Raw genomic sequence first — 27,110 nt, 5'->3', positions numbered from 1 at the left:
CACCCACAACTTGAACTGTCCTGCATGAAAGAGGTAAATTCAGGACCTCTATGCTCCTTACTGTAGAGCGTGTAGCTTCTGTATCCACTAAGAATGAGACCTTGCAGCCCATCACTTTCCCTTTCACAAAAGGTACTCTCTGATCTACTTCTGCGGACGCGGCAAGCATACAAGATTCTTCATCCGAAGTGTCACGCATCCATTCTTCGTTTATTTCATCCTCACTGTAAAATGGAAACTGATGCACTGTGTTATTACTATTGTCTAGTCTCTGACCTGTGATCTGCTGAGTACGCATCACTTGTTGCTGCTCCCTCAGGGCTTGAGATATCTGCATTTGCTGTCTAGGTACCATGGGGACCTGCTGCTGTACTGGTTGTAATTGGGTAAATTGTGCACATGGCACCTGCATTTGCTGCACTGGTAAGAAATTCTGTCCTCGATTCTGAACATTAGGAATTAATCCTTTCATTCTTGGGACTTTCACAGTTTGAAGTGTACTGATATCACCTTGCTGGACAACACCATCCTGCGCCATCAACGGACACTCCCGCTTCCAGTGTCCCACGTTTCCGCACAAATGACACAGCAACATCTTTTTCATTCCCTGCATGTCATTCTGAACAACCACAGTCCCTAAATCTGGACCACGCATCATGTCAATTCCATGTCCTCTACCTCTCATTTGAGGCTGAAACATAACAGCTCTCTCTTGCTGCGGCAGAGGCAGTACTATGGCTCCTTGCACTCCTGTTTGTGCTTCTTTTATTTGCATCACCATTGCTTTCTGTTTCAACTTTTTCTGCTTTAATTCAACCTTGTCACTACAGTTTTTTGCATACTGCAACACCTCATCACTCGGTTTCCCCTGCCAGCAAATCAAATGATTCTTAATCATCTGCCCTACTTCTGGTCTCAAACCTTCGACGAACCTGAACACAAAATGCAACTTGTCCTTCGGCTCAACTGCTTCCTTACCACTGTACTCCTTAAATGCTTTCAACAATATTTCATAGTAGGTATGTATTGACTCTTTAGACTCTTGAACCGTTCTATCAATCCGCTGCCAATAAATGTTTTTGGGAGAAAACCTTCAGAAACTCAATCACCTTATAATAATTTTTCATTACCTCAGGTGAAAGTGGACCTGTTACTTTATCCCTTTCTGGTTCATTTGTCCGCCAGTCTACTGCTCTCTTACACTCAACCCACAAGTCAGCTGGTACCACTATCTCCAATAGCATGTTCAAGTCTTCCCATAAACATTTGGAAAGCTTCACAAATCTCTCTGTCTGTTGATACCACTCAACTGGAATTTCTCTCAGTGGAAGCATCTTAACTGATTCTCCCTTGTCGACACCATCAGACGCCTCTTCTGAATCCCACTTTCATTTGTCTTTTTTCTTTGTCCATCTACCTTCCCACTTCTCTAATGCTCCCCAAATCTGTGCACTCTGCAGCAATTCTCTCAAATGTGCCTTAATTCCTGCTGACCGCATGTGTTCAAAATCCTCTGCCTCAAAATCTAACCTGTAACTGCGTTTCAAGTGCTTTGTTTTCCCAATCTCGATATCATGCTTCTCTGCTAGCTCTGCCAGTTTCTGATGTATTCTACATCACTTCTCTTGTAATCTTTGGGCATAAGTACCTCAGCTATTCTTAGATTTAAGATTTCAATCTGTTCACACCCATTGTTCCCTTAACTAATTCGGTTGCTTCTATATTCAACCTTGTACAATTTATCTGCTCTTCACTTTTGGATGCATTGTGAGGTGTATTCAAACTATCTAACCACTCACTCAACTGCTGAGCTGACAATCCCTGCAATGACATATTCCTTGCATTTGGCACTGGTAGCTGTTGCACCACTGCACCTGAAGTTTGCGGGGTAAAAAGTTTCAAACTTTGACTCGCATTCGGGACATTCACTGCATCGGGAAGCGCTACGAGTGGACTAAGGTGGTCTTTACAACCCTGGTGGACGGTGTTAAAGCGGCGGTAAGACCACCAACAGGCCGGCGGTAAAAAAATAGCAATTACGACAGTGGCGGAAACCGCCAACAAAGACAGCCACTTTAACACTCCGACCGCCACGGTGGTACAAACAAACAGTGCGGTGGTCACCGCCAACAGACAGGCGGGAGACAATGTACCACCCACACTATTATGACAGGCCAATCCGCCACCTTTTCCGGGGCGGATTCACCGCGGATAAGAACACGGCGGAAACAGGAATTTCAAAGGGAAAACGCTCACCTCTACACACTCCACGAGGAACGAGGACACCATGGAACCGGAACTCCAAATCCTACCTGCGATAGTCTTCCTGCTCCTCTACCAGGAGCACGAATGCCGGCGGCGAAGACCACAGTGAGTACTGCACATACGACACAGGGGAGGCAAAAAACAGGGACACACACACACGCAACACCCCAACCCTCACCCACTACAACACACACACTAATGCATATCAATACATCACAGTTACACCCCCCAAGCCCCCCCCCGGAAGAATGCAAAGACCAAAGAAAATGAGTGTAACCATCAGAATATATTACAAACAAGTAGGCAGAAATATATGTATATACACCATGTACAAAATATATACCAGGCATAGTAGTCCAGGTACTGCACAAAGAAAGTCCATGGAACACTGGGACCACACGGTATGGGCGAGGCCCACACAAGATCCCCGACCATGACAGAGAGAACACTGCAGGGGCATCAGACAGCAAGAAAACAGGCACCTCAGGGGGAGGGAAAGGGGGGGTACCTCAGCCGCTTGAGTGCACAATGCCAAATCCACGAGGGGGCCCCATGCCCACTGTTCAATCCTGGGGAGTGCAAAGCCACAGTCTCTCAAGTCTCTACAGTGGGTGGTTTGCCCACTGTTCAATCCTGGGGAGTGCAAAGCCACAGTCTCTCAAGTCTCTACAGTGGGTGGTTTGCCCACTGTTCAATCCTGGGGAGTGCAAAGCCACAGTCTCTCAAGTCTCTACAGTGGGTGGTTTGCCTACTGTTCAATCCTGGGGAGTGAAATGCCACAGTCTCTCAAGCGGATAACAGTCTCCACTGGTTCTGGAGGGGGCATGGTGCCCAGAGTGCTTCATCCTGTTAAGGACAGAGGTAGTGGATGACAGTCTCCACTGGTTCTGGAGGGGGACTGGTGCCCAGAGTGCTTCATCCTGTGAAGGACAGAGGTAGTGGATGGATCTCTCCACTGGTTCTGGAGGGGGACTGGTACCCGGAGTGCTTCATCCTGTGAAGGACCGAGGTAGTGGATGGATCTTTCCACTGGTTCTGGAGGGGTTCGTGACGGACCCAGTTGCATCAGTGCCCCTGCCGCTCATGGGCTAGCGGTGCTTGAGTTGGCTGTGCCCTGTTCAGCGGTGCTTGAGTTGGCGGTGCCCTGTTCAGCGGTGCTTGAGTTGGCAGTGCCTTGTTCAACTGTGCTTGAGTTGGCGGTGCCCTGTTCAGCGGTGGCCTCCTGGGCAGCTGGGCTGGGGCTGGCAGTGGCCTCCTGGGCAGCTGGGCTGGGGCTGGCGGTGGCCTCCTGGGCAGCTGGGCTGAGGCTGGCGGTGGTCTCCTGGGCAGCGGGGATGATGGCGGTCTTCTCCGCCTTGCAACTCTTCCCAGACTTGCCGGGTTTCTTGGGGCCCTTCCCCACCTTGGAAGGTGTCACAGCTGACTCCACACTCCCAACGGGACACCTGGGAGCGGCTTTGGTGGCTGGAGTCTTCCCCCTCTCCCGCCGGGCACTGGCCAACTTCTGATGCTTCACAGGTGGGGGACTGTCTGTGCTGTGGCTCCGTGCCACACTGGCTGTCCTGGTGGTCGGTGCACTCCACATACCGGTGACTACAGGCACCACTGGTCCCGGAGATGTTGTGGCAGAGGTGCAAATTCGGGACCTATGAGATGGACGGGGTGGGGGAGGTGTGGGAAAAAGGTCAAGGGTGGACAGGAAAAGTTTTTGGGACACACTGGGATGGGTAGCTGGAGGGGGTTTGGGAGTGGAGGAAGAGGTGGTGGTATTAGGAGGTGTACGTTTGGTGACTTTGGGTGAAGGTGCATGCGCTGGAGGCTGCCGTGAGGTGGATGGCTGTTCGGTGGGTGTGTGCCTGCGTTTGTGTATCTTGGGAGAGGGCCTCACAGACACACTGGGAGAGGACACAGGGGACGTGTGAATGGTAGTGGGGTGGTGATTGCAGGTGAGCGGGGTGTGCTGGTGGGTGTGCTGGTGAGGGACGTAGTGGCTGTAGAGGTAGTGCATGCAGGTGTGAGAGTAGACAAGACTGGGAGGGAGGAGGGAGACGATGAGGAGGGGGACACAGTGGAGGCAGTGGATGTTGGTGTGTCTGCATGTGTGTGTTGCTTGCGTGAGTGCCTGTGGGATGCGTGGTGCTTATGTTTGCCTGAGCTTCCCTTGTGTGTTGAGGTGTGTGCAGGCTGGTCTGATGGTGTGCTTGGGATAGGCAGAGGTACAGGGGATTGGGTGTGGGTGGAGGAAGTTGGAGTGGGGAGGCTAGAGACGGGGACAATGGCTGCCATCAGTGCTGAGGACAGAGTTTGAAAAGCTCGTTGAAGGGCCGCCTGACCAGAATGAATGCCCTCCAGGAATGCATTTGTTTGTTGCAACTGCCTTTCTACACCCTGGATGGCATTCAAAATGGTAGACTGCCCAACAGTGAGGGACCTGAGGAGGTCAATGGCCTCCTCACTGAGGGCAGCAGGGGTGACTGGGGCAGGGCCTGAGGTGCCTGGGGCGAAGGTAATGCCCACCCTCCTGGGTGAGTGGGCACGGGGCGAAGGCTGAGGGGCTGCTGGGAGGGCGGTGCTGGTAGGGGGGGTGGCGGCTGTACCTCTAGATGCGGGGGGCACAGATGTTGCCGCCACCACAAGGGAGCTCCCATCCGAGGACGAGTCTGTGTCGCTGGTGTCAGCTCCTGTCCCCGCCGTGGAGCTCCCCTCGCCTTCTGTCCCACTGGTGAATTCCGAGTCCGTAGTCTCGCCCTCCAGGGACATGTGGGATGCAGCTCCCTCCTGCTCCGGTGCCACTGCTGCTCCCCCTGATGATGCTAATGCACACAAGAATAGGGAGACCACAAAAAGGGAGGGGACGACAGAAGAAAGACATGTTGAGTGCATGGATTATAGCTACTGTTGGTGGACAAGACAGACACAGAAGCCCCCCGCACTACGCCGCGCTCTTGGGCTCCACTGTTCAATTCCTGGGAAATGGCCTACAAGGCTATGGACGACATCTGCACACATAGATGACATAGGGGCATGAATAGCTATTCGCTTGGCACTCTAAAGAGGTGGTCTGGGGTGCCACATGGCCTGCCTTATGGAGGGGCCTTGCCTACGGAACTCGTCCTGGCCTAGGGAAACCCATAGACCTCCTCCCCCACCAAGACAACCCCACTGCGCGCAAAGTCAGCAGAATGAGAGTGTACTCACCCCCTTGTGTCTGCTGTGATGTCCTCAAGCGCCCATCCAACTCCGGGTAGGCCACCGCCAGGATCCTCAACATCAGGGGGGACATGGTGCGAAGGGCACCCCTCCCACGTTGGGAGGCCATCCCCAGGTGAGCCTCTGCTGCCGTCTTCTTGCTTCAGCGGCGAGTGTCCTCCCATCTTTTCCGGCAGTGGGTGCTTCGTCTGTGGTGGACCCCCAGGGTCCGGACGTCCTTGGCGATGGCACGCCAAATATCTTTCTTCTGGTGGGCGCTGACCTACATGAAATGTACAGGGGAAGAAGAGAAGTCATTACCAACTGCACCGTCAAAGTGATTGGCCCCCATCCCTATCCTTGCCATGTGGCACATGCATTCACCGTCTTTCATGCACGCAGCACTCTGCCCCCTTCCTTCTTACATCCAGCCCTCTCCACACAGGCATAGCCCATACAACATGCTCCCTGTGTACTTACCTGTTTGTCTGGAGGACCGTAGAGTAGGTTGTACTGGGGGAGGACCCCGTCCACGAGTTTCTCCAACTCCTCCGATGTGAAGGCGGGGGCCCTTTCCCCAGGAGCATGAGCCATTGTCTCTTCCAGACTGAGGTCACAGCAGCACTTCCAGTGTAGGTCCTCACCTGTCGAAGATCAGGTATCGAGTGATTGAACAGATAGAAAATGGCTGTCACGTCCGCGGCGGTGCGTACCGTCACCGCCGGCGTACATCATCATTGGCTCCTGGGACCCATAGGGTCCAATGTTAACAAATGCAGCATTGCGCCGCAGTCTTCGACCGCCTACCCCGACGGTGCACAACGCCAGCGCAGTTACCTCACATCCCATTGTCCCACTTTAGAGGTCAGACAGCCGCCATTTCAGGGGCCCACATGGCTTCATTTTCAACTGCGTCACACATACCTAGGCCTAGACTCAACACACATACAGGCCACCTTTTGTGCATGATTGGTGTCCTGGGTAAACTGTGGGTACGTACCTCTGAGTTTGTTTGTGCTCGCTGTTGTCCTTCATAGGCACCGTCCGCTGGGACATGTGAGGAGATGGCGGCATCCTCCGGTGTACCGACCGTTGGTGGACCTGTCGACAATGGAGGAGCGACATTTGATAATCACCTACAGGCTTGACCGTGCCACAATCCAGGAACTGTGTACCCAGTTGGAGCCAGACCCGATGTCAGCAATCCGCCATCCCACAGGAATGCCCCCTCAAGTGCAGGTGCTGTCAGTGCTCCATTTCCTTACAAGTGTCTCTTTTCAAACAACTGTGGCCATGGCATCAGGGATGTCCCAGCCTATGTTTTCCAATGTATTGTCCAGAGTGTTGTCTGCCCTTCTGAAACACATGCGGAGCTACATCGTTTTCCCTCAGGTGGAGGATTTGCCTGCAGTGAAAGGTGATTTCTATGCCCAGGGACATATCCCCAACATCATAGGTGCCATTGATGGGACCCATGTGGCTTTGGTCCCCCCCCACAGGAATGAACAGGTGTACAGAAACCAGAAGAGTTATCATTCTATGAATGTACAGATGGTATGTTTGGCAGACCAGTACATCTCCCATGTGAATGCCATGTTCCCTGGCTCAGTGCATGACGCCTACATCCTGTGGAATAGCAGCATCCCTCATGTGATGGGTCAACTCCAGAGGCACTGTGTGTGGCTATTAGGTGAGCACCTGGAAGCAAGTCAGTGGGAATGGTTGTCTGGGTCTTGGGTTATCCCTCCAGGTTAGTGTGTGTCTAACAGTTGTCCCTCTCCATTTGCAGGTGACTCTGGTTACCCCAACCTGTCATGGCTACTGACCCCAGTGAGGAATCCCAGGACCAGGGCATAGGAATGCTACAATGAGGCCCATGGGCGAACTAGGAGGGTGATTGAGTGGACCTTCAGCCTCCTGAAGGCCAGGTTCAGGAGCCTCCATATGACAGGTGGATCCCTATTCTACTCACCAAAGAAGGTGTGCCAGATCATTGTGGCCTGCTGTATGCTTCACAACTTGGCTTTTCAACGCCAGGTGCCTTTTCTGCAGGAGGATGGTCCAGATGGCGGTGTTGCTGCAGCTGTGGAGCCTGTGGACAGTGATGAGGAGGAAGCAGAGGAAGAAGACTTGCACAACAGGGACTCAGTGATCCTGCAATATTTCCAGTGAGACACAGGTAGAAATCCAAACCTGCCTACTACATGTACTTTGACACTACTACCTCTCTCCTGTCTGTCGTTTTCACCCAGTGTACGGTCACTGAGTTGTCACTTTCCCTTACAATTTCACAGATGTGGGTCCCACTGTGTGACATCTGCTTAGATTCCTCATGGACTAGAGCTGTGTGACATAGGTATGTTGACATTACTATTTAAAAAACATTTTAGCACTGTAATTGCTAATACACTATTTCGAAATCACAGACAGACTCCAGATCATTTTGTGCTTTGGGTGTGTTTATTTAAATGCTCATAATTGGAGGGGGTAGTGAAATGGTGAGGGGTGATGGCGGAGGAGTGTCCACGGCAGAGTCCAGTCTATTAGTCTCACAGGTGCATTGCCCAAATGGGCATAGGAAGTGGAGGTGGGGCAGTTTAATTATGGACAGGGTGACAAAGTGGGACAGTAGGATGACAATCAGGGTGGTCTCATTTCTGGGTGGGGGTCTCTGTCTTTTTCCTGGATCTCAGGGACCGTTTGCGGGGTGGTTCTCCCTCTGCAGGGGGTGGGGTGCTGGTGTGTTGGTCCTGTGGCGGGGCGTCCTGTTCACTAGCGCCCGTGGAGGTGGTGGGCAGTTCATCGTCCATTCTAGTGTCAGGGGCCCCTTGTAGTGCCACAGTGTCCCTCCTGTTGTTGAGTAGTTACTTCAGCACCCCTACGATGGTGCCCAGGGTGGAGCTGATGGTTCTGAGTTCCTCCCTGAAGCCCATATACTGTTCCTCCTGCATGTGCTGGGTCTCCTGAAACTTGGCCAGTACTGTTGCATCGTCTCCTGGGTGTGGTGGTAGGCTCCCATGATGGAGGAGAGGGCCTCGTGGAGAGTGGGTTCCCTTGGCCTGTCCGCCCCCTGTCGCACAGCAGCCCACCCAGTTCCCATGTGTTCCTGGACCTCTGTCCCCTGGACTGTGTGCCCACTACCACTGCCCACAGGTCCCTGTTGTTGTTGGGGTGGTGGGTTAGCCTGGGTTCCCTGTAGTGGTGGACACACAGCTGATTGACGTGTCCTGGGGACGGAGGTATGGGCCCGCTGGGTGGGTGCTGTGCTGGTGTTTCCAGAGGGGGGAAGGTCTGTGGTGGCCTGTGCCTGTGTGAGGGGAACCGACTGTCCAGAGGTCCCAGATGGTCTGGGCTGGTCATCTAGATCCAGTTGGACAGAGGTGCTGTCATCACTGTGGGCCTCTTCTGTTGGTGGTGTAGACATGTGTGGACCCTCCTGTCCAGTGACGTTGGGTAGGGGTCCTGCAGGGGTATAAAAGGATGTTTATTAAATCTGTGTGTGTAATGGTGTGCAATGGGTGGGTGACCGTGTACCCCAGTGCTAGCATTCCTGTGTGGGAGCTTGTGTGATGATGGTTTAGGGGGGTGTATGGGTATGTGCAGTGGGCATGCTTTGGTGATGGGTGTCCATGCTTTGTTGTTGCATGCAGGGCTTGGTGTTGGGATGTGTGGTTTGTGATGTTGGGACATATGTGAGGAGTTGGGATGCTGGGGTGAGGGTGAGGGTGGGGGTATGTGATAGCATGCAGGTAGGGTGGGGGATGTAATAGTAAAGCTTTGTCTTACCAGAGTCCATTCCACCACCTACTCTTGTGAGGCCCTCAGGATTTAGAATCGCCAACACCTGCTCCTCCCATGTTGTTAGTTGTGGGGGAGGAGGTGGGGGTCCGCCGCCAGTCTGCTGAACCGCCAGGTGGTGTCTTGAGACCACGGAACGCACCTTCCCCCGTAGGTCGTTCCACTTCTTCCTGATGTCCTCCCGATTTCTTGGGTGTTGTCCCACTGCGTTGACCCTGTCCACTGTTCTTCGCCATAGCTCCATCTTCCTAGCTATGGAGGTGTGCTGCACCTGTGCTCCGAATAGCTGTGGCTCTACCCGGACGATTTCCTCCACCATGACCCTGAGCTCCTCCTTCGAGAACCTGGGGTGTCTTTGCTGTGCCATGGGGTGGTATAGGTGATGTGTGGGGTGGTGTGTGTGGTGATAAGTGTGGTAATATGTAGTGGTGTGTTGTGTGAGGTGCATGGAAGTTATGTGGGGGATGGTGTTGTGTGCCTGTGGATACTGTTGTTCTTGCTGGTGGTGTCTCTCTCTGGCCTTCTTTCGGATTTTTTTGTCGTGGGGGTTTGTGGGTGATGTGGGTGTGTGTTTTATGTTGTAATGGGTGTGTGGGAGTGGTGTGTGTATGTGTATCAGGTGTGTGTATTTGGAATTGTCCAATGTGGCTGTGTTTTGTAAGAGTGTGTGTATTTTGAGCGCGGCGGTGTGTACCCCCAATGGAATACCGCAGTTGAATGACCGCCGCGTGGATTCGTGTGTCGTGATAGTGTGGGCGTATTTCTGTTGGCGTGACGGTTGAGGTTTTGTTTTCGCCAGTTTATCAGTGACCTTTGGTGTGGCGGACTTGTGTGGGTGTCTGACTTTTGGCGGATTCTGAGATGTGGGTCATAATAGCTGTGGCGGAATTCCGCAGCCGTGGCGGTGTGTTGGCGGTCTTCTGCACGGCGGTAAGCGCCTTTTACCACCAATGTTGTAATGACCGCCTAAGATCCATTAAAGGTCTAGATCCGTTGAAAGTCTGTCCTGCAGACGACATCATCTGCACAGGATCACTCACTCCCCTCCTCACGAGATTCTGTGACAATTAATTTTGGTCTCCTGATTTCTTCTGCGCAAATAAGGATACCGCTGGACCAACAGTAATTGGTAGCGATATTGCATCTGGAGCTGCCCTAGCACTTGCACCTTGCAGGAATGTTACCCCCATTCATTGATTCATGACTGGTGTAATATCTGACTGCGTTCCTGTCAGTGGTGTAAACTTCGGCAAACCCTGCGCCTGTGCTGAAGGCAATAACATTGGTGTCAGATCTGTCTGAACCAGCATTGGCTTCGGAAGCACTTGCTCTCTCTGTACCATTATGATCAAGACTGTCTCAAGAACTGGCACATCTGGATAAATTCTCTGCACCAAAGGTGGATGTATCTGCGCTTGAACTACAATAGTAGTTCCTACATTAGGTGTTCTCTGTACTACCCCTGGTATTTGTCCGCCTCCTGCCTCTACAGCTCCCTCAGCTCCCTGGGCTTGTGCCAGAGCAGCTGTAGTGGCACTGGCACTAGTGCCTGGACCCCCCGAATAGGTAATTAAAGGTGGAGGTCGATCTCTTAACAGCTGCGTAATGAGATCCTCAACATTAGAATCTTCACCATCAACCTAAGACTTTCTCTTTTCCTTTCTTCCTGCACTCTCATCCTCTTTAGCACTATCTTCCTTCTCTGCTTCATCTCCCTCCGTAATTGCAGGAAACAATTTGACATCCTGTAATGTCACTGCTCTCCATTTCTTTTGTTCCCAATCCCATCAAGCTTCAGCTAAAGATTTCTCTACTCGCTTCATCCTCCTTTTGAACTTCATCTCTTGTTGCTGTCTGGCCACTAGCTCCCAAACCGCTAAAGCTTCAAACTGTGCTGGTCTTGGTAACGGCTTGATGACCTGCAATGACATTCACAATTGATCCAAAATTCTCAAATTAAACGTTCCATGATCCGGAAACAATAAAGACCCTTGGTTTTCAGTTAACTTACACCATTGCTTCAACCACAAACACAGTGCTACACCTTGCTCCTCCATCACAATGTAAGCCGGTTCCCCCTCTGACGCTTTAATGTAAGTATCACCCTTCATCACACTCTTAAATGCCTTGAAAAACTTCATTTTGCCTGCTTTGTTTACTTTGATTCAATAATGAAATGACTTTTACTCCCAAGATTCCCTTCACCTGCTTACTCAACCTATTGCCTCTTACGGACGGCTGCCAATCCGCTCACAACCATTCTCCCTAACCCAGTGCGGCACACTCTGACGTCACATATAGCTATTCCTCTTTCTCAGTCTCCCACATTCGCAAGAAAAATTCGACCTGCAAATTTTACTCTCAACTGATCAATGGGTCTGTCCTGGTGTACATAGAACTCGCCAAATCTCAGTCGAAATTTCTTTTACTCGATTCTCACACACACCGATTTGTTGATCACGCCCGATCAACCTACTAAACCAGACAGATTACAACATATAACCAAGTGTCTCCTACACTTGTCAATATACTCCGGAATCTTAGAGCATGCATGGTCCGTACATCACCAACAACCATGTGGTTGGTGCGCCATACACATGTGAAGTTTGATGACTTCCCTACTCTCATAGCACGGAGTACGCACACCCCTACTAACCTCAACTGGAGTACGCAGGCTCCCTACTTACCTCAAATACATTACAATTCACCTGTGATTTGCTTAAGCCTGTGCAAGCGCAACCTACCACTTTCAAACTATCTCAAAATACGCTGAGAACATACCCAACTTTACTAGCAGGATCCATGATCTGGGAAAGTCATTTCTGGGCTTAAGCGGTGAGGGGCTGGTGACCACCATTTCATCAGGGATGGCAGCAGCCTGCACCACAGTCACCACCGCCGCAACGACTGCCACCTGCACCGCCACCCGCACCGCTACCTCCACCGCCGCTGCCACAACGTCAGTCTGCAGCATCCTCCCCTAGGATCAGCCATCTGAGGCTGCCGGAGACAGTATGGTGTCTCCCTCCACCACAACAGACACTTGCACCACGGCCAGCACCGGCAGCATCTCCGCCTCAGCCACCGCCATCTGTACGTCCATCTGCACCGCCACGTGCCCAGCCGGTACCTCTCTGTCGGACATCAGCAGCATCACCAGTGGGCAGCTGTCCGAGTCTGCAGGTGACGTCCTGGACTCTGGACACACCACTTGAGGCACCACCTCCAGCACTGGCACGACCAGCAGTTGGCAGCCTAAGTTGCCGCAGGATGGAGTCTGGCTCTGCCTCTATGGCGTATCATGATACCTGTTCCAGGTACATCGCGTGGTTCAGACACCCAGGTGAGAGGATGCGAACTGCCACACCCCAGGTGCAGCATCACTGGGCACAAAGCCCCCTCCAGAACCAGTGGAGAGATACATCCACTCACCCTATCCTTGGCAGGATGAAGCAGACTGGGCAGACTGGGCACAAAGCCCCCTCCAGAACCAGTGGAGAAAGGCATCCACTCACCCTATCCTTGGCAGGATGAAGCAGACTTGGCACAAAGCCCCCTCCTGTCAGCGAGACCAAATCCTCAGGGTACACGCGTTGTTGTCAATAAGCCCACCTCCTGGCAGCATCAACTCCACAAGCCCTAACAGCGCAGAGTCTTAGAGTGGCCAAGTGGGGGTTAGGGAGTTAAGGAAGGGTACAGCGGGGAAGGAGAGCTGCGGAAACAAGAATCACAGATACTACAGAGAAATATCAATCACAGAACTCTTCGGAATCTGTCAACTATAAATCCAGCAGTAACTTGGAACAATAGTAAATCATAGCGCCTTTCATACGTTTCAAGAAATGAAAGGTTAACACGGAATACACTCAAAGAAATGTTACTTCACATTTCAAAAACTTTCCAAGATACACGATTTCAGTTTGTGTCCGTATTTTACATTAACCATAATCAAATATTCCCTTGAGTTCAAATTATTGCCTTAGCATTTATTCATAACATTTAAACCTTTTCTGAATAACAGCGCTTATACAATGTATCTCTGTCGCTACAGAGCGACTCCACAAGTAAGCAGCTGAAGTTGAAAAGTGACCGCGAGAAAGCAGTAACGCTGTAACAGCAAAAAAATTCACTTAGTTTGTTATCAATTTAAATATTTACAGCTGATTGCCAAAGATTACTACTTTCTCCAACAAAAAAAGAATATCAAGCTTTAAACAGTTTTATCAGATAAGGAAACGGATGATGGAAACTAGGAACCACCATCCGTCTTACCGCCCTGAGTGTCTGCTACTCGCTGCTTCAAATGCCTCAACACAGGGAAATCCCAGGTGTACAAGCAGAAACATGTAAACACCCGACTTCAAACAGAAAATCTCTGGTCCTCACGAGATCCTCAGAATAGTGAGCAGTGAGAACTGGGCGGGGTCACTTAAATAGACTTGTGCCCCGCCCCATGTGCCATACCCAAAGTGCCCCGCCCCAAGTGCCAAACCCAAAGTGCCCCACCCAATGTGCCACGCCCAAATTGCCCCACCCAAGATGGCTGCCATAAAGATACTTGGGACCAATGCCATGAAATAAAGACAATGCACGCACAGCGCGCTGCAGCAGCCACTAGAGTCTGCAAATGGCAGTCTCTGGACCAAGACTGTGTGGTGGAAACAGTAATGCACGGACTCTGGCATCAGGCGGGCCCTAGAGCGCGCTCGCAGCCATGGTGTTGACACCTCTAGAACCAGTGGAGATATGCATCCACTCACCCTATCCTTGGCAGGATGAAGCAGACTGGGCACAGAGCTCCCTCCACAACCAGTGGAGAGATACATGCACTCACCCTATCCTTGGTAGGATGAAGCAGACTGGGCACAAAGCCCCCTCCAGAAACAGTGGAGAGATACATCCACTCACCTTATCCTTGGCAGGATGAAGCAGACTGGGCACAATGCCCCCTCCAGAACCAGTGGACAAAGGCATCCACTCACCCTATCCTTGTCAGGATGAAGCAGACTGGGCACAAAGCCCCCTCCAGAACCAGTGGAGATACTGTATGCATCCACTCACCCTATCATTTTTTAATGATTAGCATTTTTTATTTTCTGTTTATATTACTTTTATAAAACATGTATTTTTACTTATGTTATATTTGTATAGTTTTTTATTTAAATTCTAATGCAATACTAACTTTTTTCGTTTTCTTGACATAAACTTCAAAAATACAACTTGTGTAAAATTACAAATAATTATTCACATGTAACTGAAATAAAGATAAACTGAGCTAGACATTGATCTACTATTCTCAAAAAATATTTGCTCTACATCTGTTTGTAACTACTTACACAATTAAAACCAAACAAATCATACTTAATTTCCTATAAAACACTATAGTTCCCCCATTTCCTTTCTTATATACAGTGCTTGTTTAATAAATGCTAAAACTGCAGATCAGACTGCAATTGTTGTGGGAAGGTTGGGGCTGGCCTGCAGTGCCTAAAATGATATTGTATTATCAGCCTCTTTATATATATTCTTCTTGGCTCTGCAAAAAATTGCCAGAGAAGAATAAAGTGCAGGGTGCTTTGAATTAGAATCCATCACACATCATCATGTATGAATACTCACCCAATCATATTTCCTAGGTAACGTAGCCCGCAAATGTGTGATACTAATTATGAAAACTGACAACTATAGCCTAGGATAGGTGTTAGTGACCAACATGAAATATGGTTGTAACCCCTCCTTCAAAGTAAGTTCTAAGAGAGAGACCATACTATGCTTTTGATGGTCTTTCTTAGACCTTTCCTCCTCAAAATTATATATGCACAGACTCTTAAAATTGTCTCTAATAATTTCTCATAACTTTTATCATAAGGATCAGGTCTCCTCATTCTTTCATACAAGGTCTTAACAGATCTCACAAGGGAATCCCTAGGACAAGGTCCAAATATTAACAATCTTGGACAAATAATCTATTGAAATCGATCTCCTCTTCTGTCCAGATGCTATGCCACAATAAGCGGGCATGCATCCAAATCAGATCCTCCAGGAAGATCAACCCCAACTCTTGCTCTACAACCACAGTCCTTGTCATGGTGAATTCCAAAAGTCACGAAAATACTTAGTGCTTAAACCTCTGGTAGCTTGGCACAAATGGAGTCAATGTGACAATGTGTAAATGTAGTTTCATAAATTCAGTGGAATAAGGCAACACAGTATTAATCAAAGGAAGAAATAGGCCTAACAATAGTGAAAAATGACTTCAGCAGTTTTTCACTGCCAGCACATGTAAAACCTACATACACATGTCCTACATTTTGAATTCAATGCACCCTGCCCTATTAGCCTTTAGGTCCGCCTTAAGGGTGGCATGTATGTATTAAAAAGGAAGGTTTAAGTCTGCTAAAAGATTTATTTTGCCAGATCGAAATGGCAATCTAGAACTGCACGACAGTCTGCAGTGGCAAGCTGAAGATTCAGTGGATGGAATAATGAGTGCTGCAGACTCAATAGTAGCATTTAATTTACAGGTCCTGGTTACAGAGTACTACCATTTACTAGAGACTTACAAGCGCCAATTAGGTATAAGCCAATTTTACCATGTTTGAAGGGAACAGCACAAGCACTTAGCACTGGTTAGCAATGGTAAAGTGCAGAAAATACTAATGCCAACACAAATGATGTCAGCAGAACGTCACAGGGATACCACACAAGAATGTCAGGTCTACTATTTTCCAGCACATTTGGCCTTATAAATTTAGATCACTTTTTAATCCATTTTTTCCCAGAGTTTCCTGGAGAATCTAAAAAGGACAGTAACTGTTTTCACATTGAAGTTTCCTTGCCCTAAAAAGCTAGTTCAATTCACCCATGGAATCAAATTGCACCCAAATATAAGAGAATGAGGATACCATACCTATTTGTGCTGTGTTAAGAATTATGCAACAGAGTTTGCTCTTGTGAGACCATTAGACATAATGAAAGACTTCAGTAAATTATTATTCAAATCTGAATTTCCCACAAAACTCATAAATGCATTTAAAACTTGTTGTGAGGCATTTGGGACATGTGCCATTAAAATTGCATCTTCTACATATATAGGCAGGGCAATGATCCATCTGTGGCTGGTCTTCACAAGCGTCCTTGAGGACCCATTCTGAACTATTGATGTATAGGCTAAAAAGAAAGGGTGGAAACACACAGACCTTACTGATCCCACTATTGATACTAGAATCCTCAGTGCATTCACCATTTGTTCTGTAGTCCACATTTGCAGTGGTACCTCTATAGATTTCTCCCAACAACTTAACACACATGGAGTCCACACCTAAGTCCCCCTTCAACCGCCAGATTTTAGTGTGATTAACACAATTGAATGCACTTGAAAGATCCATGAATCCCATATAGAGTGCCACCCTTTTGTCACAGTATATTTAATACTTACTGAACTGAGGTTTATGCACTGTTTCACAGTACCCAGACCCTATGGAACCCATAGAGGATTTGTGAAAGAATTGTATTGTTCTCTTCCTAGGATTCCATTCTGGATAACATGATTCTCCCTGTCACTTTTACCAGAGAGCTCAACAAAGAAATTGGACGATAGCATCTTGACTCTCCTCAACTTATTTTTTTGAAAGTCGGAACAATTAGTGAGAGGGACTAGTGGGCATATTTATACTTGTTTTGCGCCGAATTTTCATCATTTTGTTTACGCAAATTCGGTGCAAAACTAACTCAATATTTCTACTTTGGATCTAGAACCGTCCAGCGCCAAATTTATGGAGTTAAAGTCATATAACTACTTGGATGTGGAAACCAACTTTGCTTCAATTAGATGCAAAGTATGCGTTCCCATGCAAAAAATGACTCTATGGCCTTAGTGCCATATTTATCCCCCCATGCTAAAATCACGCACGGGGGAGGAGGGGTAAAGCTTTGTACCATTATTTAACGCCTGGGTCAGGGTAGGCGTTAAGGCAGGCATTAGGGGACCTGTGGGCCTATTTCCATGGTGGAACACCATGGAATACGCCACCCACAGGTGCCCTCTCCAGGCCCCAGGGACACCCCTACCCACACCATAGGGACAGTGGAGGATGGGGGACACCATCCGAGGTAAGAATATGTAAGTACAGGTAAGTATTTATTTTTGTAAAGTGCCATTGGGGGCCCTGAAGTGGGCCACCCTACATGGCACTGGGTGCAATGGCCATGCCCAGGGGACCCTAGTCCCCTGTGCAGGCCATTGGGGTGGTGGGCATGACTCCTGTCTTTTCTAAGACAGGAGTCATGTGGTATGTATGGTTTTGCTTCAAAAAATGATACTAGGCTAGTTAGAGTAATTTTTTTTTACTCTTACCTGCCTAACGTCATTTTTTGGTGCAAAACCCCCTTCTTCCATACCGCCAGCCCCACCTGGCTAACGTCATTTTTTTTACACTAGCCTACCCTTTGCACCGGCTTCCACCATTCGGTAAATATGGTGCCCAGCTGGTGCTCAGAAATGGTGCAAGCTGGTGCAAAACGTTTTGGTGCAAAACTGTGTTGGTGCAGTTTTGCACCAAAAAGTATAAATCAGGGCCTAGGTACCGAGTTCTCCTGTCCCACAAGCCAAATGTAGTTCCTTTGTCAAAGGTCAATTGGTATCCAGTCTACTCTAGGTGCTTTGTTACAGCCACTAGAACTAGTAGCTCACCTAAATTCTTCTAGCATAATAATAATAAAAAAGCTTCCAGAGTTACTTGACCTAACTTTCTTATATACTTACTAATATGGTCAATCCTGTTCGGTGATGAAAGACTTATATCCATGCCGGCCACTTCCTGGATCCTGAAAAATAGTTGGTTTATCACCCACCCGAAAGTGCTAGTGCTATTCGGTTTACAGGTTGTGCATAGTTCCTCCTAGTCTTTCTCCTTAATCTCCTCTCTCCTAGTAGCTAGCACTGGCTTGCAAACCCACCTGCATTCTGTCAACAGTGACTTACCCCTATTATTACTACTTATAGCCATCCTTAAATTCCTGTGTGAAATAGTGGAATTCCTATATTTCGTGAGATCTCCACAAAGGCTTTTTTAATTGTTGAATCATCTGGTCCCTCATCTAAACAGACAATAAAATTATCAATTTGTTTTTATTAGAAAAGGTTATTACAAGAGGAACACTATCATCCATACTCTCTGAGCATATCAGAGAAGACACATTTCAAATAATTTACTTTCCTGAGAGAATTTATCCTTAAATTGGAAAACACAGCCTAAAAACTCTTTTACCACAACGAGCACTCATCACACATGCCCAATCCATCCAAGATCTTAAATGAGATCTTACAAAACCCATTAAATGAAAAATGCTCACCCAATCCCCAACACTCTCTTCCTGTCCTCCCCCTTAAATTGACAGCAAAACTATTATTTCATCTCCTAAAGGAGGCCCGTAACCCAACTAACAACCATCCAACCTCTTCAAAAAGTATTTGTGTATATCCTCTTTCCTTCCTAGCCTGTGCCTACCCTCCACTCTCCTATGCCATTTTGTGCCCCCCCTAATGGGGGAATGCCCCCTTTGCATACATTATGGCTGGCACAGGCAAAATGTAGCTCAAATGGGTTACAAAGTGGCACAGTGCATGCATTGCACCACTTTGCAAATTTGCCACAGTAATTTTGGCCTCGTTGGGCCAAATTAGCTTAAAAAATGACGCTAATGTGGCACAAGGAGACGCTAGGGGCTCTTATATCTGCCCCTTAGTGCCTGACACCAAAATCTCAGAGGAAGATTGACTCCATCTCCCCGGAGACAGGTGTTAGAACCTGACTACTTCAACACAGGGCACAGGGCAATTATTAAGTAAACTGAGTGATTGATGGCGGGGAGAAGACACCCCTGAAGGGTGCCCCTCCTCAACACTATTTTCCCTGCCAATTGAGCCCTCGCTCTCTGGTTCAAGGCTTGCATTGATCGCATGAGTTGCAATGCTACCCAAAACCTGCCCATGACATCAAATAGAAACTTCCAGCTCACAAGGTAAAATGCCTTTCCTGTATCCAATAAGATAATGGCCACTAGGACACAGTCTGTTGAGCCCAAATCAATAAAATCAGACATAAGTTTTCAACCTCTAATAAACCTTGTTTGATCCTGAGAGATCTCAGCAGGGGCCACAATACCTATCCAATTAGCTAGAATTTTGATATATAGCTTATATTCGGTAGTTAATAAAGTAGCTGGTCGATAAGACCTTGAGTCAGTTCTGGGTTTCCCTTTTTTTGGGGATGTTGATCAATACACTTCTAGAAAAAAGGTTCTGGTACCTTCTCACCTCCCAAAAAAACAATTTAACAAGGCAGTTAGAAGTCTTGAGAGAGTTGCTCAAAAAGCCTTATAAAACTCCGGGACCAGACCATTTTCCCCAAAAGCCTTACCACTGGCCAACTGACCTATTACCTCCAGAACCTCTTTCTCTCTGTAATTGGATTAGTTAACTTTGTGGAGGCTTTGGGCATCAGAAAGGGCAAGTCCAGACCTTCCAGAAAATTCACTATTAATTGCTCTGTGGTCCCCTCCACTCCACAATTCTTATCCTCCAGTACAGAATGGAAAAATATTGGTAAAACCTCTGCATAATTTCCTCAGCCTTATCTGTGAGCCTATTTGTGCATGGATCTACAATCTACAAAATCAAATTATCACTTATTCTCTCTTTCGCTCATCAGGCTACAAACCAGCCTTTGTATTCCTTTTCTTCCTTTATATATGATGCTGAAAATTCTGCTTGTTTTTTAGCTCCTTTTGGAGATAGAAATCTTTAATCCTCCACTTTATTTCCTGCCATCTATCTGTCAGCAGACTATTGGAACTATTAGAGAATGCAGCTTGATATGCTCTATCAACTTCTTTCGCAGACAGCAAATTGTTTCCTTGTCCCTTTTAACTCTAAATGCTGTCAGGAAGATGAAGAACCCACTCATACTACACTTGAATGCCTCCAAGACCATTGATGCCTCTGCCGAAAAATCATTTACAAGAAAAAAATTATGAATCTCCATGTTTATCGAATTCAGACATTCTACATTCTGGCTCTAAGAGCGTGGTCCTGTCCCTGATCAATCTACACACATTCATCTGCAGAGGAACTAAACAGCAATATACTACTGCTAAATGGTCAGAAAGGTCACCAACATGGTGGGATATGTCTATAGTGGACAAGGGAAACAATGTTGAAAATAGATCAATTCTGGAAGCACAGGAAAAATTATTAGAATAGCAAGCAATTAAAATCCTCCTTAGAATGACCTCCCCTGGTAGGGTACATAAGGACCATGCCAGTTTCTAAAGATTGCTAGGATCCTCACTAACTGGGCCATAATAACATCAAACATTGATCTTACACATCCCCAATTTTATTGGGAGAAAGACCCAATGCCCTTCCTAGTCCTTAGCTATCTGATTATATTTTGCCTGCAGGCCTGTACTAATATAGCAACCAACTCTGTGTCATCCTAGCTGAAGAAAAAAATGCAATCAATGATCCAAAGTGTCTCACTTTCTTTTCCTCGCTTCCCAACACCAATGTGTCTTGTGTAATAAAATAATGCTCTACTTGAAGTGTTTCAGGCATACAAACAAGGCTGACCTTTAACCTTGTTATTGAGGCCATTAGTGTAGAAGTTAACCAATATTAAATTAGCCATTGGCTAAATAAGCCACTCAGCCTTTCAGTAGGACCCTCAACACATGTCTTACCACCTCAGTCAACAAACCCCCAGCCAAAATCCTTAGATTGACCCTACGGATCAAGAAAGAAAAGCAATTCTACATATTTGTGTACCCTCCACCTTCAGAGTCACCTTTCCATTTTTCTTCTGCCAACCCACCACCCCTCCATACCCACTTGTCTCCACCCGCCTGGGCCCACCTAATTACAAGGCAGATCTTCCCAGCCCTAGCAACATTGAAGCATTGTTATGCATCTTTATCTAACCATGTGTGGCATCTCCTTCCTACCCTTTTGCTACCTGCCCCAACCTGCAAAAAATGGAAAAATGAAAACAGAAACACTCCTAAAGAAAACAGAGATTAGGAAACCAAAACTCATTAACTAAAATACCTACTCTCTCCAGCCGATTGTGCAACCCATCCCCAGTCCTCTCTATCCTCCCTGAGAGAAACTCCAGAAACGTGGGGATACTTCAGACACAGTATTCAGGACCCCTGGTTTCCCCCGGCTTCAAGACCCCCCCTTCCCAGCCTGAGAGGTCTTGTGAGTGGAGAGGACCTTTTGAGCCCCATATAATTCTGTAAACTCCTGAAAGGTCCTTTCCCAGTTGATCCCTAGATTTGCTCTGTAAATGGATGCTGGTATGGCTAAGGCCTTAAAGTCTGGCAGCAAGGCCCTGACCTTTTCAGTCTCCTGGCCATCTCCCAGGCCAAATCTGGAAAAACTAAGACAGTGAAATCTCTAACAGAATTGTTTTTTTTTATTTGCTCTGCAGTACTCAAAATTGACTCCTTAATCCAATAGTCCTCACATTTTCTTGACAGGGACCTGATTTGTTGGGTCGTTCTACCATTATTGGATTTTGAGTGTTCCTCCAAAAGTGTCATGTGATTTTCCTTCTCGTGCTGATTGATCTTGAAGGTCATCATTTTTTTAATCTAAGGCTACCAAATTTTCTGTTCATTTCTCTAGGTTGGGAGTTTGTTTAGTTTGAGTTTTCTTAACCATGCTGATCTCTATCAGGATACACTTAAGCATATGTCTGGGGGACTGGCCTGATGAGAGCAATTAAACTGTCTGAATCAGCTTGGCTCTCTGAGTCCAGGCACCCCCAGCCTGAAGCTGATTGAAACCTCTCTCCCACATGACCAACTGCCTCTTTGAGATCCTGATCCTTTGCTGGCTTCTGTGGACTTTGTCAGAGCGGAGAATCTATTGGATGCTAGAGTTTGATTCTGATGGAGGCCAGTCCCCTCGCAGATCTTTAAAGAACTGTGGAGCAGGGCATGCTATTAGGCCTACTGAGACATCCTTATATCCGCAGTACCTTACAGTACTTTGCTGCCAGGGGACAAAGCTACTCACTGGGGATAAAGAAATGAGGAGGTTGCCACAAGGGGCTGCCAAAAACAGTGGAGAGAGGAGAGGGAAAAGAGTGGAGCAAGAAACCGCATATAACTAAGGTCTCTCATAAGAAAACCTAAAGAACCAAATTTCTCCTCGGGTGAATTACAAATAGCGACGTAGAGAATTATAGGCAACTGTTATCAGGAAATTCTCAGAAAGTTCACTGCCAAAACCAGGGGCCGGCATTGTTCTTTACCTTTCTCCCCTTAGTTCTCCTCCATCCTGCCACCCAGCCACCAGTTGACACCTGCAATAGACCTCTGCCAAGTTTACACAGTGCACCTGAAACTTGCAAGGAAGATCCGGCTAAAGGAACAGTTGCAGCTGTAGCATTACCGCGTTGAACAACTGTGCGCTGACCATGCTGTCCTCCACGAACCCATATTCAACTGACTTTTGTCGCAGACCTGGGCTTCCCTCTATTCAATCCAGAGAGAGGGCCCCTCAATGAATTGCCGGGGGAGGGTGAGAGAGAGCGAGAGAGAAAGAGAGAGAGAGAGAGAGAGAGAGAGAGAGAGAGAGAGAGAGAGCTTCCCTCCTTGCACAGGGGTCTGTGGTGCCGGTAAAATGTGTCAAAACACAGATGCAGATAGCTGTGGAGGACGACCAGTAGCACCCGGAGCTCTGAGCTAGCTGCCTTGCAACCTAGCTCCATCTGGCATGTTGAATCCATCCATATTCTTCTTTATCAATTTATATAGAAACCCTTCCAGACTTATCTTGCTCCATTTTATGACAGGTCATAATTCTTCAGCACTACTATGTAGTCCACCTGCCCCACATAATTAAAATCATCTTCTTCAGTTACTAATTGGATAATAATACTAAGGGATCACTATTACTAAAACAATTGGGATAAGTTTTGCAGTCAACCATATGTGGTGGGACATCGACTTTCCTCTCTACTAGGACTAATTAATAGAAGAAATTAATAGGGGCCACTATAATCTGTGCACTTGGGTTCTGATTATCACTTAGCCTAGACAGAATAAATTCTACTAGCCATGGAGTCCTAAAGTTCAAAACCACACATTCCCTCCTGTATTGTTGAGCACTCCTCCCAATCAATGAGCCTATGACAAAATTAACATATGCAAACATGGCTAAAAACACTGACCCTGTTTCTCAACCAATGGATTGCTTTGTTTATTAAATGAACCACTCTTCTTTATGAATTTGTTCCAGCAAAGTGACATTCATTAGGCCCAGAAAGTAAGAAATGTTTCTGTGGCAAATCTATTCTACCCAGAGTATCAGTGCAGCATTTGCAATTATTCCTGACACATCATAGCAAAATCTGTTTAAAACCAACAGCCCCTCCTTCTTTAATGCGCGCATTGCCATCATCTGATCTTCTAGAACTATCCCTACTAACTTTAGCCCTTCATTCAAAGAACAGATTCTCCATAATGCCAAGGACTATCCCCGTATTCGTAGTCATTAAGATATTTACTTTATCAATTAGAGCAGACTGAAATTAAGTGATACTTTTTCCTGGACCCGTCTAAGCCAACTCCACACTGCATAGTATTTAACATTGCATTTCCATTCTTTTTGTCCACTCAGGTTGAGGTAGGTCCTCTTCCTTTTTTCTTTTTAGCGGGCAAAGAGTTTTCCAATGTTGAGGGAAATTCTGGAATAATTATTAAGGGTTCATTTAAAACACATGATTTCCCTTCTCTTATAATAGAATTTGTGTTTTCAGACATTCATGGACACCTCTTTGCATCCAATGAGGTAACCCCCTGTGAGTAATGTAACTCATATACTTTTTTTGGGGTCTCTTCTAGACTCTCCTCCACCTCATTAATCTCATCATTAATTGCTCCCATAGCACTTGATAGAAAATTGACTATCGAGTTGAAATGAACACCAGCTTTTCTTATTCGGGGGGTCGTTGTCTTCCTTTTACCTGTTTGTGGGATGATGAAGTTATAGATGTCAGAGCCAAGAGAGATGTCCCAGCCCAGCCTTGGTGCAGACAGGAAAGTGTCTCTGGGACTTGCAGTCCCTTTAGCTGCTCCTCAGCTTTCACACAACAGAAAACAGCGAGCACTTTTGTAGTGTTATGTAACAGGTGATAAAAGGGCCCCTCTCTTCCGCCCCTCCCGTGCAGGAAATTCTCACTGGGACTAGCAGTCCCTCTAGCTCATCTATGGTGTTTATTCACATATTTGGTTCATAGTATTAATTAAACATCATTGTATGCAGACAGTTGCGTTTGCTGGGACACTGGGAGCAGAGGGTGTACCATGTGTTCAGCCTATCATGGTCCTCGAACTGGGGTATACTTGGCTGCCAGATATTGGTTGTCGCTCAGCTCAGGATGTGGTAGGGGCCCACGTGGTGTTGTAGCAACTCCAGTGGAATTGCGGAGTCAAGGGAGCACTGTATGTGCAGCCTATCATGGCCCTTTTTGGCAGATGGCTCCTGGTCTCCCCCTTCGTAAGCGCTAAGGGGGTGCCCACATGTTGTTGTGGGAGCTCCGGTAGGTTTGGTGGAAAGTGCCCCAGATGTTCGGGGTTGAATACCTGTGAACCTGCTGCTTGCTGCAGGCTGGCTGCAGTGCTCGTAGAGGCTTTATCCCATGTGGGAGAGAGCTGGCCCAAGTGTTAATATGTATGGAACCAACACATTTTACCTGGGCAGGCTCTCATGTCTAATACACTGTGATCTACAAGGACTCCTAGGCATCCGTCTGTACTTCTGCATGCTCTAGATTATCTGGTGGATCCATTGAATGCTGGCTGTCAGACTGGGGGGTGGTGTGCACACCCCACTCCTTTCATCCCGAACATTGGTGACTATGTATGAGACCACTATTTGCCCATCTACTGGACCCCACTGAAGACACATTTTGGATCTTGATGGTATTACTGCAGTGGAGATCTGGGTGATACCTGCACCCTTGTGTGTAAAGATATTACTGTCTACCTATACCTATATAACCTGATTCCTTCTATTCTCAAATGGCTGTTATCTGTTGTTGGCCAACATGTTCTTTAGTGACCTTAGTTACATCATTCCTTTCTTACCCAGCATGCCAACATTACAAGGAATTATTGGCCCTGCTATACAAAAGGGTCCTAACTGTGTAAACTGTGGGTTGTGTTGGTTCTTGTCACTCTTTGAGGCATAGCCCACTGGCTCAGCTTTTTGTTGGATCTGCCATTGGACTTTGTATGTGTACACCATGAGTAAGGCAAAAACACTCTGCAGTGGCTTTGTTATGGAATCTGCCCCAGCTTTGGAAACCCCCTATTTCTGCTGCTATGATTATCACAATGGAAGGTCCTCTCTCACTGGACAAGCTAGTTGTTATCCTTGCAGCTATTAAAAATTCCTGCAAGTCACATTAACTTAAAATAGACACGGATGTTGCTGATTTCTGTGTTTTGTGCACCGACCAGCACAAACTATCAAACAGCTTAAAAGATATTGAAGTAGTTCCTGCTGAGGTACAACCTTTGTTCGCAGATCTGAAGTTCCACATAAGTGATTTAATTTAACCCATTCTCTTCTTGGAATATAGGGCGGAGGGTTCAGAAGAAAGATCACATAGAAATAAAATGAAAATCATTGGCCTTCCCAAAGATGAGGGTCACTCAATGGGTCTCCTTCTAAAACATTGGCTACTCTCTCAGGTCATATCTGGGAAGCAGTCACAATTCTTCGTTGTTGAATGGGCACGTAGTATTCCCTATAGGCAATACCAGTGGTGGCTAAGCTCTTTAACTTCAATGCTTGTGCTGTGATTCTCCAGCTGACTGTCCATACCATATTCACAACAGCACAGTGTTTCTTTTTCTATATTAAAATGCTGCCATCCAACAATAGTGCAACAGGGTCCATAAGGTAAAATATACTTTGAGGGCTCTAAATTTGAAAATCATGTCGATGTTTCCTGCAAAACTTAACATTTTAGATGGCAAAGAGTCCCTATGTTTAGTGATCTATCTGAGGCTAGGGAATGTATTCATAAGAAGGCATCTGATGGGGTAGTTCCTTCCTCTTCTGGTCACTCTTAAAGACCTTACCATCTTAGAAGGAAATCAACACCCAGAGATCTCATGAAACCCTCCCCGGAACAGGCTGGAACTGAGTGTCAGAAGGCTGTGAAGATCAGAGATGCATCTTGAGCGTGGCATGAAGAACACCGCTGGTGGTCATGAGGTGGGAGAGGACAGCAATGTTTGGGCCCCCAAAGGTCACTACTATATCCCTAAGTCTTCTGAGGATGTGACATGACCTTTCTGTGTTTTTCCCCCAATATAAGCTGTATGTTCATGTTGTATGCACATTTGGTGTGATGGTGCAAGGGAGGTATCCTCAATTCCTATATTCTCTAATGATGGTAAAGCCACTGGGGGCTCTTAATGTCACAAGAGTGTACCTGTGTTAATGTGATCTGGGGTCTGTACTCTTCTTAGAACCAATTGCAAACCCCTGAAGCATCACTACCCTGCGAGGGTTCTAGTGGCCAAGGACAAACAGTTGTTTAGTGAAATAATGGGTAGGATGTGGATAATTCAGAACCAGGTCCAAGGGTGGGAGTGACAGTTATATATTTATTTGTTGATAGTTATAGTGAAGCAGGTCTATCATATGAGAATTCTACATCAGGGTTAGCTTTCCATCAGTTTGAATTGATGGGTGCCCAAATTCATACTTGCTTCTATTACTATAGACAACTATAAGATATTCTCCTGGAACATTCGTGGAATGGGGATCATGG

This window comes from Pleurodeles waltl, chromosome 1_2 (genome assembly GCF_031143425.1).
Source record: "Pleurodeles waltl isolate 20211129_DDA chromosome 1_2, aPleWal1.hap1.20221129, whole genome shotgun sequence".
Lineage (NCBI taxonomy): Eukaryota > Metazoa > Chordata > Amphibia > Caudata > Salamandridae > Pleurodeles > Pleurodeles waltl.
Note: the sequence above shows the minus strand (reverse complement) of the source record.